The following is a 15,296-nucleotide window of genomic DNA, read 5'->3' as shown; positions in this document are numbered from 1 at the left end:
GCTTCAGTTTACAAATGGGAAAACTCAGCCAAACCTTCTCCAAGTCACCAGCTCAAGGCAGGTCAGAATAGTCAACAGCAGAACAGACCAAGGTCTCTGAAGTCAGAGCTCTTGTCCTTCTAGCCTCCCATGTGAAAAGTTGTGAAGAAAACTTGTGTCAGATTTAGTGTTTCTGAACGAGACTTGGGTCCGTGGTTCGATGCTGGAGATGTCTCCCACTACCAAAACACAGAAGTGGGTCAAAACCATGGGTGGGTTTGAGTCCCAGTTGTTATTTGTTGGCTGTGCCTGCTTTAGCAAATTAACTAAACTCTTCAGGAGTCAGTTTTTTCATCTTAAAGTGGATATATTGCTCTATCTCATGTGGTTCTTAAGAAACCTAATTGAAATAATGTACATGGCAGAGAGAAAATGAAGGATAAATAAAAGAATTTTCTATAACTTCACCAGGCAGAGTAAAAGCCATCTGCATTCATTAATAAACTTGTGCCTCTAAAAGCAGTCTGCATTCACTAATAAACTTGTGTCTCTAAAAGCAGTCTGCATTCATTAATAAACTTGTGCCTCTAAAAGCAGTCTGCATTCACTAATAAACTTGTGCCTGCGATCTATAAGTGGCAACACCATGCATTTAATAGTTGTGACTCTCAGCTATCTTCTGTAGTGGCTGATCTGGGCAAATGTAGCAATTTCAGATTTTCTGATCAAAAGCAGTCCACCTGAGAACAAGCCACAACCTTTGGAGACCCTTCCTTCTCCAGACCCACCCATGGCTTAGAAGCATGAATTCCCTGTATTCACTCCCATTCTGCTGAAAATTCCTGGAGGGTTTCTGTTTCTTTTACTGAATCCGCTGATAGACTGGAAATTCCCCTCTCTCTAGTCACTAGTTCCTGTATTGGGGGCTATCATGCCTCATTCTATAAGGAATTATGTCTGGACAAACATTATCTGCCTTGAAGTCAAATGTCCTAGAAGTTCACGGGTAGTAAGCTTGTAGTAACCACATCATGATGTGTGACCACCTGCTACAGCTCAGCCAGTCTTAAGATGGAAGAGACAGTGTTCTGCTACAACTTGTTGACCAAAGCCCAGGAAACCTCATGGAATTTTAGGAGAACATTTATCTTGGAAGCATGATTATGTAGGTTGGATCCTATCTCTGATACTTTAAAATAGGAAATATTTGGAAAGTCCATGATCTCCAGCTTGCTGTTTATTCCATGGTTTACTGAGACCTTCTCATCGACAGAGTGGACATACCCATGCTTATTGTTGTTCAGTTGCTGAGTCATGTCTGACTCACTGTGACTGCATGGACTGCAACATGCCAGATCCTCTATCCTCCACTATCTCCCAGAGTTTGCTCAAATTCATGTCCACTGAGTTGGTGATCTGGTCCCATCACTTCATGGGAAATAGATGGGGAAACAGTGGAAACAGTGTCAGACTTTATTTTGGGGGGCTCCAAAATCACTACAGATGGTGACTGCAGCCATGAAATTAAAAGACGCTTACTCCTTGGAAGGAAAGTTATGACCAACCTAGATAGCATATTCAAAAGCAGAGACATTACTTTGCCAACAAAGGTCCGTCTAGTCAAGGCTATAGTTTTTCCAGTGGTCATGTATGGATGTGAGAGTTGGACTGTGAAGACAGCTGAGCACCGAAGAATTGATGCTTTTGAACTGTGATGTTGGAGAAGACTCTTGAGAGTCCCTTGGACTGCAAGGAGATCCAACTAGTACATCCTAAAGGAGATCAGTCCTGGGTGTTCATTGGAAGGAATGATGCTAAAGCTGAAACTCCAGTACTTTGGCCACCTCATGCGAAGAGTTGACTCATTGGAAAAGACTCTGATGCTGGGAGGGATTGGGGGCAGGAGGAGAAGAGGACGACAGAGGATGAGATGGCTGGATGGCATCACTGACTCAATGGACATGAGTTTGAGTGAACTCCGGGAGTTGGTGATGGACAGGGAGGCCTGGCGTGCTGCAATTCATGGGGTCGCAAAGAGTCAGACACGACTGAGCGACTGAACTGAACTGAACTGAGTTGGTGATGCTATCGAATCATCTCATCCTCTGCTGCCCCCTTCTGCTCCTGCCCTCAATGTTTCCTGACATCAGGGTCTTTTCCAGTGAGTTGGCTCTTCACATCAGGTGGCCAAAGTATTGGAGTTCAGCTTTAGCATCAGTCCTTCCTGTGACTATTCATGGTTGATTTCCTTTAGGATTGACTGGTTTGATCTCTTTGCAGTCCAAGGGACTCTCAAAGTCTTCCCCAGCACCACTATCTTGCATTAAAACACATAGTAGATTCCTCCACTCTAGCACAGAGGAGGAGCACCTGCCGTTTGCTAGGAATGGGTGAGAATGTTCAGTAAATCTGGTGTCTGAATGTTCAGGAGTGCTTTGGCTTGAGCTCAGCAGGACAGAGAGAGTGTTAGAAAAGAAATTGAAACATCCCTCAAACTTGGTTAAGAGCCCCCTTCTTCTCCCCACTATATCTTCTGCTAGGACAGGAAGGTTTGAGTACAGAAAGCCAGGGACTTTGCAGGGCTGTGCTAAGCTGCAAGCACAGAGGCATGAAGTCAAGTCTCCTAGCTGCAAAGGAGCTCATGTCCAGCTCAGAGCTGTGGTCACTGAATTGTTGAGCTGAGAAGCAATCAGTGATGTTTCCTTTGTCTCTCTGTGCCTTTTCATAATACTAAGGGGCCTGGGGTCCTGCCACAAGGCCTGCTGGTACCAGCACACACTGTTGTGTCCAGAGATGGGACAGCATTCCAGAACAGCCTTCCCCCATTGCCTCTGACTAGGTGTCTTGGGACTGGGTGACTCCAGCATCCACTGAACCCTGGAGGAAGGAGGTGGAAGCTGGAGACACTCCATCAACAGTTAAAGCCTTTGGGTCCAGGGCTGTGCTGCTGAACTCAGAGCTCCTCTGCTCCTAGGAGACAGCAGGACACACAGCCAAGAAGCCGAGCACCCTGGTCAACTCCAGCAGAAGGAGACTGGGCTTCTCCCTACTCAGGGGTCTGGTCTCTGAGGGTGAGACAGCAGATGTGTGAGTCCCTCCTTTTCCTTTTGGAGGGCTTACCTGTGACATTACTGTTCAGATGCCCCTGTCCTTGTGGGCTCCCGCAGGTACTCTGCACCACCCCCATGCCCCAACCTCCCACTAATCAGGCTCAGCTGGTTGAGAATGTTCTCTTTTGTCCTGTCACCCTGTGCTAAGTTGCACAGTCATGTCCAACTCTCTGTGACCCTGTGGTCGATAGCTTGCCAGGCTCCTCTGTCCATGGAATTCTCCAAGCAAGAATACTGGAGTGGCTTGCCATTCCCTCCTCCAAGGGATCTTCTCCACCCAGGAAGGGATTGAAACAGTGACTCCTGCATTTGCAGGCGGATCCTTTACCCTTGAGCCCCCAGGGGAGCCCCCAGGGAGCAGGTAGAGCTCTATGTGTAGGGCTGGGCCAGGTGGCCACCCCCACACCTCTCTACTGCCCTTGGAGCAAGTGCTCCTTTTTTTCACATCTGGCTTGCATTATCCAGGCTGCCCCACTGAGGCCCCAGCACACTCTGTACTAAATGTAGCCTCCAAGAAACAGAGGCCTTTACTCCCCGCCAGGGGAAGTTCATGGCTCCCTGCTGTGACAAACACACTGGCATATCTGTTAATGCGAGAAGATTACAATCAGCTCTCTAAATGCCAGCAGTAACGGATTCATCAAATGACCTCCCTGGCTCAGGGACCAAGCCAGGACTGAGTCTCACTTGGCACCCCCTCCCCTCCCTCTCGAGCTCTCTCCATGTCCCTCCCAGGTGCTGCAAACAGAGGCTCACTCAGTGGATCCACAGTGCCCTCAAGGGGCCAGTTGTGCAACAGTGTTATTGAAGAAGCTCAAGCAGTACTGTCTTTTGCAATCCCATGGACTCTAGCCTACTAGGCTCCACTGTCCATGAAATTCTCTAGGCAAGAATACTGGAGTGGGTTGCCATGCCCTCCTCCTGGGGATCTTCCAGATACCGGGATCGAACTCATATCTCTTGTGTCTCCTGCATTGGCAGGTGGATTCTTTACCACTAGCGCCACCCAGGAAGCCCAGGCAGGCTTGGTACTATCTAAACTAGGATCTGAATCAGAATCTGCCAGGACACTCAAGGCGCAGGTCTTGCTGATTAGCTGTTTATCTGTCCCGGGCTCACCCATTGCACATGGTAGTGAGGGAAGCATGAAGCAAACACTTTTCCAGAAGAGAATAAAAATTCTAAACCTCATTAATTAGTGTTCCAGGAAAGGGGATACTGGCCAGTCATTAGATGCCAGCTGAGCTTCCCTGGTAGCTCAGCTGGTAAAGAATCCACATGCAATGCAGGAGACCCTGGTTTGATTCCTAGGTTGGGAAGATTCCCTGGAGAACAAATAGGCTACCCACGCCAGTATTCATGGGATTCCCTGGTGGCTCAGATGGTAAAGAATCCACTTTCAATGCAGGAGACCTGAGTTCAATCCCTGGGTTAGGAAGATCCCCTGGAGGAGGGCATGGAAACCCACTCCAGTATTCTTGCCTGGAGAAGCCCATGGACAGAGGAGCCTCATGGGTTACAGTTCATAGGGTTGCAAAGAGTTGGACACGACTGAGCGACTATGCATACAAACACAGGAAGAGGTGGGACTTTGAATAAAGCTTTCTCTTTAACTAAAGATCATTCCAAGAGAGGCTGCCAGTAGAGATCTATCAACCAAAACATCTTCCAAGCAGCCAGGGAAACAAGGTCATCAATTCCTTGAAGAGGAAACTGCCTACTTACATATCTTCTCTTATCTGAACATCCTATTCAAATCTTCTAAAAATTGATTTACAATTTTCAATTAAATTTGTCACTTTAAGTATTGATTTGTAGGAATTCTTTATATTATGAATACATACTCTTTCTCATCTATCTGTGCTGTGCTGTGCTTAGTCACTCCGCCGTGTCTGATTCTTCGCAACCCGATGGACTATAGCCCACCAGGCTCCTCTATCCATGTATTACCTAATTTCCTTAGTATCTTTTGATGAATACAATTTTTAAAACTTTGATAAAGAAAAATTTAATACTTTAAAAAACTAGAACATTTTTTATCCTCTTTTTTTCTTTCAGAAACTTTATAGTTCAGAAGCTTTAAGATCTTTGGGGAATATTGCTCCATCTCATACTAAGTTTTGCTTTTGGCAAGGATCAGCAAACCTTTTCTGTAAATAATCAGATAGTAAATATGTCCGGTTCTGTGCACCCCATGAAGTTTCTGCTACAACTACTCAACTCTGCCATTGCTATGCAAAATCAGCCAGAAGCAATACACGGAAGATTGAGCTTAGCTCTATTCCAACAAAACTTTACTTATGGATACTGAAATATGAATCTCATATAATCACCATCTGCCACAAAACATTGTTCTTTATATTTTTCAACTATTTAAAAATGCAAAAACCATTGTTAGCTCCTGGGCTGTATAAAAATAGACAGAGGCCCTATTTGGCCTGTGAACCTTAGTGTGTCCAGTCTTGGTTTATGGATTGAGATAAGAATTGAAAGTCATTATTTTCCCACAAGATATACATTTTTTTCCAGCACCATTTGTTAAAAAGATTGTTTTTTTCCCTCTTTGTGCTACTTTTAGTATTTGGTCTAGAGATTACAATATGCATCTTTACCTTATCATAGTCTATTTGCAGAAAGGATCTATTAACCATAGGTTTCCCATAAATGGGCTTCCCTGGTGGCTCAAATGGTAAAGAATCTGCTTGCAATGCAGGAGACCCGGGTTTGATCTATGCGTTGGGAAGACTGCCTGAAAAAGGGAATGGCAACCCACTCCAGTATTCTTGCCTGGAGAATCCTATGGACAGAGAAGCCTGGGGGGCTACAGTCCATGGGGTCACAAAGAGTTTGGTACAAGTTGGTGACTAATACTTCCCATAAATGCTCTTTATAATGAAGAGCATTTATAATGCTCTTCATTAATAATGGAAATAATGAAGTTTCCAGTTATTCCTAATTTGCTAAGAGTTTTTTCCTTAAAATCAGGAATGGATGTTAGATTTTATCGAACTTTTTTTGAACATCTGTAGATGTGATTGTATGGTTTTCCTTTTATAGTATTTGATACGATAAGTTATAAAGTGAAGTCGCTCAGTCATGTCTGATTCTTTGGGACCCCATGGACCTTAGAGTACCAGGCTCCTCCATCCATGGAATTTTCCAGGCAAGAGTACTGGAGTGGGTTGCCATTTCCTTCTCCAGGGAATCTTCCTGACTCATGGATTAAACCCGGGTCTCCTGCATTGCAAGCAGACGCTTTACCATCTGAGCCACCAGGGAAGCTGATCTATTATAAAGCTACAGTAAATAAGGCAGTGTGTTATTTGTGCAAGAACTGACAAAACAGACCAACATATATTCAGTGACTGATATATGACAAAAGTGGTATTACAGAGTGGTAAGAAAAGTACTGTGCTTCAACAAAAAATATTGGGTCAATTTAATGTCTATATGGAATATCATGACATGACCTTTTCCTCATTTCATATACAAAGAATTAATTCCAGTTGGATTAGATGGTAATGTAAAAGTTTAAAATATAAAGAATTTAGATGGAAATATAAGAAAACATGATCATTTTGAAATAGGAAAAAAATTCCTAGACAGTAAAATACAAAATGCAAACCACAAATGGGGGGGGGGTGGAATAATTTTGGATTAAGAAGTTCTCTTCACCAAAAGACATCATTAAGAGAGTGAAAAAGTAACCCACAGAATATGTGTGGATGTATGTACATGTGTCTATATAAGCCAGTTGAAAGGCTCATATACTTCTGGTGGGAGTATAAATTGGAAACCTCCAAGAACCCTGAATGTTTGACATGACTCTTATTCCAATCTTTTTTAACCATTCTTCTTTGATATCTTCTCAAGTAGGGTTATCTTTTATGAAAACCAAACTGAGTTTCTATTTAAAAAGAAACAGACTAGAGAAGAAGGAAATTAAACACAGAATGACTTCAGGATTGTCAAGAAGTAAAAAGCAATATATGGACATACATTAGCATACATTATTGTGGATGACAATTCCTTGTGGATAATTTATATCAGTCACTTAGGATTCTAATTTATTTATTGTTAAGACTAGTAGCTACAGATGACCTTACAAGTGTTCTGCATTGGCTGGCCTACCTCTGGGCACGGTGTAGTCTGAGCTGGTGACACTCAGTATGAACAGTTTATTATAAATGTGCTAAAACTACATAGTTTTATAAGAGTGTATTTCAGTCTACTTGAGACTAAAGTCTGATATTGTAGCCCAATTATAGAATTTTATAGTTCCTATATAAAGGGATCTCAGAAACCCATAAGCGAAAATTATGACTACCCTACAGATGCTCTAGTCTTTCAAAGGTAATTTTCTGACCTCCAACTATCAGAACAGCTGAAGCCCCAAATCCACTTACTCCCCCTGCAGAGGGAAGAACAGGTAGCTCCTTTTTCTGGCATTTCTGGGAACCATGACGAGAAGTGAGCACGTAGGGGTTTGTGAACAGGAAGGAGGTGACTGTGCCGCGCTGTGGTTGGGCTGCTGGCACAGAGATACAGGGCCGAGTCCTCGGGCTCCACTGGCTGGATCTTCAGATAGGAGTACGTGCTCTCAGGCCTCTCAGCAGAAAACCGGTTTTTAGGCATTCCTGATTTGTCTGGTTCCTCCTTGCCCTGAAAATAAGTCAGGTACTCCAGACCCTGCCCCAGCATCTGTCGGTACCAGTAAAGGACTTGGTGACCAGGAATTGGATCACACCTGAAATTCACAGTCTGGCCCCTGCCTGCGACCCTGTACCCAGGTGACTGGGACACTACTCCAGCTCTTGTATGACCTGTGGGAACAGAAGTGGGGGACAATCAGGTAGAGCATATATGTAATCATCATCACACATACGCAGACACAGACACACACACACACACACACACAGGACCTGCTTGCTGAGGACTCACCCGGGAACAGAAGTGGGGGACAATCAGGTAGAGCATATATGTAATCATCATCACACATACGCAGACACAGACACACACACACACACACACACAGGACCTGCTTGCTGAGGACTCACCCACCCCCAGGACACAGAGGGTCACCCAGCAGAGGAGCCTGGAGCCCATGGCAGGGTCAGAGCAGCAATGGGAGGTTCACCAGCTCAGGGTCCTTGTGAGCATGAGCAGAGGAGGACCGGCGTCACCTGTTCCCACAAGGCAGTTCCCATGGTGACATCACTGAGCCTCACTGATAGTAATCAATTAAGTGTATCTAAGATGCCTGCGAGCTACCCACGTGGTTCAGTAGTAAAAAGTCTGCCTATCAATACAGGAAATGCAGGTTTGATCCATGGGTTGGGAAGATCCCCTGGAGGAGGAAATGGCTACCCACTCCAGTGTTCTTGACTGGAAAATCTCATGCACAGTGGAGCTTGGCAGGCTACAGTCGATGGGGTCATAAACGCTGGAGACAACTGAGCATGCACTTATGAAGACCACGCCTTCAGAAAAGGAACAAGAATCACAATCCCTTCCAGAAGAAGATAAGTTTCCTCCAACTTTATTATGCAGGAAAACTGACCTATGTCCAGCCCCAGAGATTCTCTTTGGTCAGAGCATGATTTATTAGCGCGTCCCACCGAATAAGTGCTGATGCTGGGGAAGATTGAGGGCAAGAGGAGAAGGGGGCGACAGAGCGTGAGATGGTTGGATGGCATCACCGGCTCGATGGACATGAGTTTGAGCAAGCTCCAGGAGATAGTGAAAGACAGGGACGCCTGGCATGCTGCAGTCCATGGGGTTGCAAAGAGTCAGACACGACGTAGAGAGTGAACGACAACTGAACAGGCAAGCTGTGGTCCCAGCCCTACCACTTCTCCCTTTGTCACTAGCCTTCATGGACAGAAAAGGAGTAGTCCAGATGGTAACTTCACCTTCACGATAAATTATCCCATTTTCACCTGCCTTAACAAGCAAAACTGATCAGAACCAGCGTGGCATTTAGCTAACATTGTATTCCTCTGCATTTCACATTTATTAAGCGACCATTCAGTTATCTCTCTCCCCACTTCTCATTTAAACAAAATTTCCTCCCCTAATTTATTTACATTTGCGTCTCTGATGCATCTTGGGATTGGAATAATTTGCTCAAAGCTTGGCTTTTCTGGGGCTTAGCCCCAGTCAGACGCCTCTAACACTTCTCCTCTGCCAATATGATGATGCTCTTACCTGCAGGACTATAAGAAATGCTCAGACCCTGTTACTTCTCGTGTCTGACCTGAAGACCGAAAACCCCCAGTGGTTCTGTATCTTTGATTCCCAGAGGGACCCTATAGCTCCCATGCCCTCCAACACAGATGCAGACAAACTGTGCTTTGTAATCTGGTTCCATTACTTATCAGCTCTGAGACCATGCATGAGGCCATTAACCTACCTGTCCACCCCCATTATGCGATATGAAGCAGTTAATAGAGTCAACTTAGATCTCTATCTACTGATCTGAAAAAAATGTCTGAAGTAGACTAATAGAAGAAAGCATGCAAGTGGCGGTTAATGTGTACAGGTGGCCCCACTTTTGTGGGTGTATTTGGGTAGATAGGTTTGCATCAGCATTGAGAAGAAGGTAAGAAACACACCCTGAAAATGGGATTGGATAGGGGTATGTCTGGAGAGGGAGGGGGATTATTAACATTTGTCTTCATACATTGTTGATTTTTTTTTAAACTGTAAAATGTGTGTATTAGTCGCTCAGTCATGTCCAACTCTTTGTGACCCATGGACTGTAACCGATCAGGCTCCTCTATCCACTGAATTCTCCAGGGAAGAATACCGGAGTGGGTAGCCATTCCCTTCTCCAGGGGATCTAACCTAGGTCCCCTGCATTGTGGGTGGATTCTTTACCAGTTAGCCACAAGGGAAGCCCTAACTATAGAACATAGCTTAGCATTATTAAGAATGCATAGAAGCAACCCAAGTGCCCACCAACAGATGAATGGACAAAGATGTGACATATAAATATATATATGTGTGTGTGTGTGCTACATTACATAATATATTATATATCGTATATATACAATGGAATATTATTCAGCTATAAAAAGAATGAAATATTGTCATTTGCAGCAATGTGGATGAACCTAGAGAACATTATGCTTTGTGAAATAAGCCAGACAGAGGAAGACCAATACTACATGTTATCGGCTGTATGTGGAATCTGAAAAATAAGACGGATGTATACACAAAACAAAAACAGACTCACAGCCATAGAAAGCAAGTCCATGGTTACCAAAGGGGAAACAGAGGGAAGGAGGGACAAATTAGGAGTAAGAGATTAACAGATACAAACTACTATACATACAATAGATAATCAACAACGATTTACTGAAAACCAAAAACAGCCTAACCACATGAGAGCTTTAAACTCAGACCCTTGATCAGGTTGTAGAATTTGTGGTGTCTAAATAGACAATATCCAGAGAGGCACTGACCGTGGAATACAGTATAAATGCTTATTTTAAAACATAAGCCAAGGGCGAAGGAACACAAGTGCCCTGTGCACACGGCCAGCCCCTGACCGGTGAGCTGGGTGAATGATGAGGTCGATGGTGACTTCATTTTGTGCTGAGTGTGGATTTACGTGGCTTCTGTTTGTACAACAATTGGCCGGCACCTGGAGCAGAGCCTCTGACCCATCATTCTAGAACAAGCCTTAAATAATTCTTACTTGAAAAGGAAGGTTAATCAGCACCCCCTAGTGCCTGAATTTCCAAACTCAAAAATAAGTTACATTTTCACTGGCTCTAGAAATGCTCCTTGGAGAAGGCAATGGCAACCCACTCCAGTGTTCTTGCCTGGAGAATCCCATGGGCGGAGGAGCCTGGTAAGCTGCAGTCCATGGGGTCTCGAAGAGTCAGACACGACTGAGCGACTTCACTTTCACTTTTCACTTGCATGCACTGGAGAAGGAAATGGCAACCCACTCCAATGTTCTTGCCTGGAGAATCCCAGGGACGGGGAGCCTGGTGGGCTGCCTTCTATGGGGTCGCACAGAGTTGGGCACGACTGATGTGACTAAGCAGCAGCAGCAGAAATGCTCCTATTACTCATTCCAGTGTTGGTCGTGACGTTATTCCAGTGTTCATCAGCAGCTCACAGCTTTCTCCAAAGGGTAATAAGAGGTGCTGTCCCCAGGGCACATGTTCTAACTCCAGTCTTCTAAGGTTCGACTCTTTGAAATGAGCAGTCTATTTTTAGTCTTCGCTGCCTAAGGAGATGAAGCTGCATTAGTTTTTAAAGCATTGATGTGAATCATTCAGGCAAAACCAGGGCTTTGGTCTATCCTTGGGCCATGCTAGGCAATTGTATATTTGATTATTTCTGCCCAGAAAGACTCACACAATTATTCAAGGACTAATACATGGCCTCTCTCTAAAAATGGAGGCTTTGCTGTCACAAACAGCATTTCTGAAATGGCTGGGGGTGAAGAGGGGGAGCCCAGAAAGAGCCCTGCCTAGCGATCCACCCCACAGGCAGGGTGTGGGCTGGAGGAGACTGGGGTTTGAGGACAAGTGACCCTCAGCTCTGTGTCTCTGGCATTGCCCCAGTGATCCGTGGAAATGGACATCCACCACATAGTTAAGTGGACCAGGTCCTGTGACCTCTAATTTATCCAAAAAAGGTTTGTTCATCTGCACCATTTTCTTAGATTCCGCTTATAAACATTAATACATGATATTTCTTTTTCTGCTTCTGAATTACTTCACTTTGTATGACCCTGTCTAGGTCCCTCCACATCTCTGCAAATATATTCTTTCCTTATAGTCCCAGATCTCTACTTAATGCCTTACATGAAAATATATTTCACGTATATTTTATTATTACTTATGAAAAGAAAAATTTTAATTTACTAGACTAAATTAAGGAGAATATTTCCAGGTACTTGTTTGAGGAAGCATTTGTCTAGTTGAGACACAAAGAAAATTATAATGTCAGTTGTATTAAACTTGTGTCCATCAAAACAGACTGTAAAAAATGAAGAGGTGAGCTACAGACTGAAAAAAGATGAGAGGGCTGCATACAAATGAGAATGAATCCATGTGAAATCTTATGTTCCTCAGTGTTGCCAAGGAGGAGGCCATGGTGATGTCCACGATGAGGTATCAGCTTTCCACTGCTGACTACCAGGACAGGTGAAGGTGAAGCCCTGCCTCTGCTCTCTCTGATGGGGCCAGAGAGGCTAATGATGGAACAGCTGGGCATATGGAGGAAGTATGGATTTTGTAAACAGACATGTTTGTCTCCCAGTTCTGCTCCTTCTAAATCATGAGACATTGGGAAAATGATTTAGTGTCCCTGAGTTCTTTTATCTATAAAGTGGGTATAAGAATATTTGATTTGCATGACTGTCACAGCGCTTTAACGGGTATGATATCTACAGAGACTCTAGCACAAGCAAAGGGCTCAGGTGTCCCCTTCTGTTGATGATCCCCACTACTTGGCTGATGCTGGGAGATGTGGAAACATTCAGTGCACTGAGGAGACTCTGATTGCTCTTCCTGGGGAGTGCTCCGAGCTCAGCAGGGCACAACAAGCAAATTTGAAGCGGCTAAAAACATCCCTCGGAGGAGGGAAACCTGGGTGGAAGGCTGCACTGCTCTGTCACTGCTCAAACCAAGGCAGAGAGGTTTGTGTGCAGAGCGCGGGTGACTCAGCACAGCTGTGCCAAGCTGCTGGCACAGAGGTACAGGGCAGAGTCCGTTAGGTCCAAGGAGTTCACGTTCAGCTCAGAGCTAAAGTCAGGGAACTGTTTTGCTAAGAACCGATTCGAAAAGTTTCCTTTAGCTCTTTGCAGAGTTTCATAAAACTCAAAGATGAACTGGGGGCCCTGACTCTGGGCCTGTTGGTACCAAGATACACTGCTGTGTCCAGACATAGGAGAACATCTCAGGGTCGCTGTCTGTCCCGTCGTTTTGATCAGGTGTCTTGGAGTTTGGGTGACTTCAGCCTCCAAAGGGCCTGTGGGAACCACAGAGATCAAATAAGCACCGGAGAGAGCTTGATGATTACCCCTAAGGTGAGGTAGAGCTTTCGGGAGTCGACAAGCTCTGAAGGGCAATTATCTCTTTGTCCACAGGACTTACCTGCTCTCAGAAGATACAGCATTACCCAGGGAAGGAGCCTGGACCCCATGGCACCCTGGGGTGGGCTGCAGGCACCGAGCCCTCAGAGTCTGGTCCTCCTGGATGAGAGCGGAGTTCTGGCTTCGCGCTCTCTGATTGGAGGATTATCCTGTGATAGCCCCGCCCCTTTGTCCTCACCCTGTGGGTTCCGGAGGCCAAGCAGGAAGATGGCTCCGGGCGACGTCTGTCCCCACACAGCTGTGCTGATGTTTCTCTGAGGCGGGTACCCCTTTGCTGCCCCGACACCCACCCCGACCAGCAACCAGGAAGCCCTGTCTCCCCTCATCTTCCTTAGCCCCACGGCTTCTGCTCGCGGGTCTCCGTGCTGAAGCCCACCCACCATGACGTCAGCCGAGGGGGAGGGTCTGTGAGGAAGCCTCCAGGTCTCTCTCAGCCTGTGCACCCTCGTCTTGTTGATGCGGGGGTCAAGCCAAGCCTTGTCTGGATATTTTCCTTTCCTGGGTGCCGCCCCCCCGCCCCCATCCTGACTGGCCAGTGATGCAGAGACTTTAAGATTTAGTCCATCTGACTGGGTCTGCAGGGGACCTGGGTTGTCTATAAATTCTTGGGAGTGAAGGTCCTCCAGAAACAAGTCTCAGCCGTGATCCACTCACGGGCAGGGACCTAGCTAACTTGGGGTTACTGTTCTCAAGCCCATCTTCAGTTCTGGGGAGTTATTGTTTATCCCTACAGACCCGTCTTACCCTGTGATTCTGACCTTTATGGACTCTAGTAACTGGGCTTCCTCTAGATTGAGTTGTGTTTATAGGAGATGATGGCAGGAGAGTGAAGGGAAGCAAGGCACCACTGTCCTGGTTTATAATAAATGTCTACCCCATGGCCTCCTTCTCCTCCCTACATTTCATCCTAGCTACTCTTTCTTACCAAAGGCCAGACCTGACTCCCTAAATTACCGCACCCTACTGCCCAGGAAACAGCCCCCCCTCCCCCGCCAACTTTCAGGTCTGTGAGGATAAGAGCCACCCACTTATGCCACCCTTAGGACGCTTCTCCTTCCTTTACTGGTTTCCCTGAACTCTGTCCCACCTTTATAAATAGGATCTTCATTGGTCCTCCTCAACCTGCCATCACCCTGCTGGGTAAAATAGTAGATGTGGCCAGGCGAAAAGAGGAAAACGAGCTTGGAGAATGTATTCTGCCTTAAAAAAAAGAGAAAGTTCTAACATTCTGCAATTAGCAGTAACAAAAGTTCTGTCTGCAATTAGCAATGACAAATTTCCAACATTCTGCAATTAGCAGTAACAAAATTTCTAACGTTCTGCAATTAGCATTGCTGAGACAGGCAGCAGAAGCAGAGGAATATGCTATGTGAGAATAAATAGTGTGACTTCGGGACATAGACTCTGAAGGGGATCCAGGGAAGTCGGACTCTACTCCTCACCTACCTCTACTCAGGGAAGTCTACAGCAGGGTGGGTTTCTTCACATATTCGGTAGAGACCAGGGGCCCCACAAAGATCCCCCTTGAAGGGCACTGCCCTCTGCGTTAGGATTCACCCTTGAATTAAGAGGCAAGAAGTGGGCACATTTTACAGAGAGTGGAAAGCATTTTAAATATTTGGAATAGTGTTTTGGAAAGTGAGTGAGTGAACTAACTGGTATCTCAAAACAGAGATGTAAAAGCAGGTGAGGTTAGTGACTTGATTTGTCACATTAGATACTAGTTTGTACAGATGTGACTTACTCTGACAGCTCTCAGCTGCTGTTGTGAAAATGAGAGATCAATGCACCCACTCTGGTTTGGGTTTCTGTAATATGAGGGCAACCTAAAAGGTTATGGCTGAAGAAGGAATATTTGAAAGGAAGGGTTAAAAGAATGTAACATCATCGAATCTACTCTATCAGGAGGTGATGAAAATATGGAAGGATCCTAAGGAGTAGAAGAAAGGAAGACTAGTTACCAATGGCTAGGTATTGTCAAAGATTAGGATAGGAAATTGTGGGCAGAGTGAGATGTTTAAGTTGTGATTTGGAAGTGGGTTATTTCCAGCTGACGGCAAGGAGCAGGGAATGATGTTATTAAAGTGAAG

The 15,296-nt window shown here is 45.3% G+C and overlaps 1 long non-coding RNA gene and 1 gene segment (V, D, J or C); both read right to left on the bottom strand.

Annotated features, from left to right (window-relative positions):
• LOC109557711 (T cell receptor beta constant 1-like) overlaps nucleotides 1–15,296 on the bottom strand; it is a gene marked incomplete in the record, with an annotated part of 426,686 nt that overhangs the window by 284,241 nt on the left and 127,149 nt on the right.
• LOC109557713 (uncharacterized) lies at nucleotides 5,271–8,194 on the bottom strand. Its single transcript, XR_011566346.1, has 3 exons — nucleotides 8,147–8,194; nucleotides 7,837–7,912; nucleotides 5,271–7,751 (listed from the first exon to the last, which is right to left on the bottom strand). It is a non-coding gene; the product is annotated as an uncharacterized lncRNA (long non-coding RNA).

The sequence above is a fragment of the Bos indicus genome, chromosome 4, assembly GCF_029378745.1.
Source record: "Bos indicus isolate NIAB-ARS_2022 breed Sahiwal x Tharparkar chromosome 4, NIAB-ARS_B.indTharparkar_mat_pri_1.0, whole genome shotgun sequence".
Taxonomy (NCBI): domain Eukaryota; kingdom Metazoa; phylum Chordata; class Mammalia; order Artiodactyla; family Bovidae; genus Bos; species Bos indicus.
Note: the sequence above shows the minus strand (reverse complement) of the source record. Positions and strands in the feature narration are given on the sequence as shown.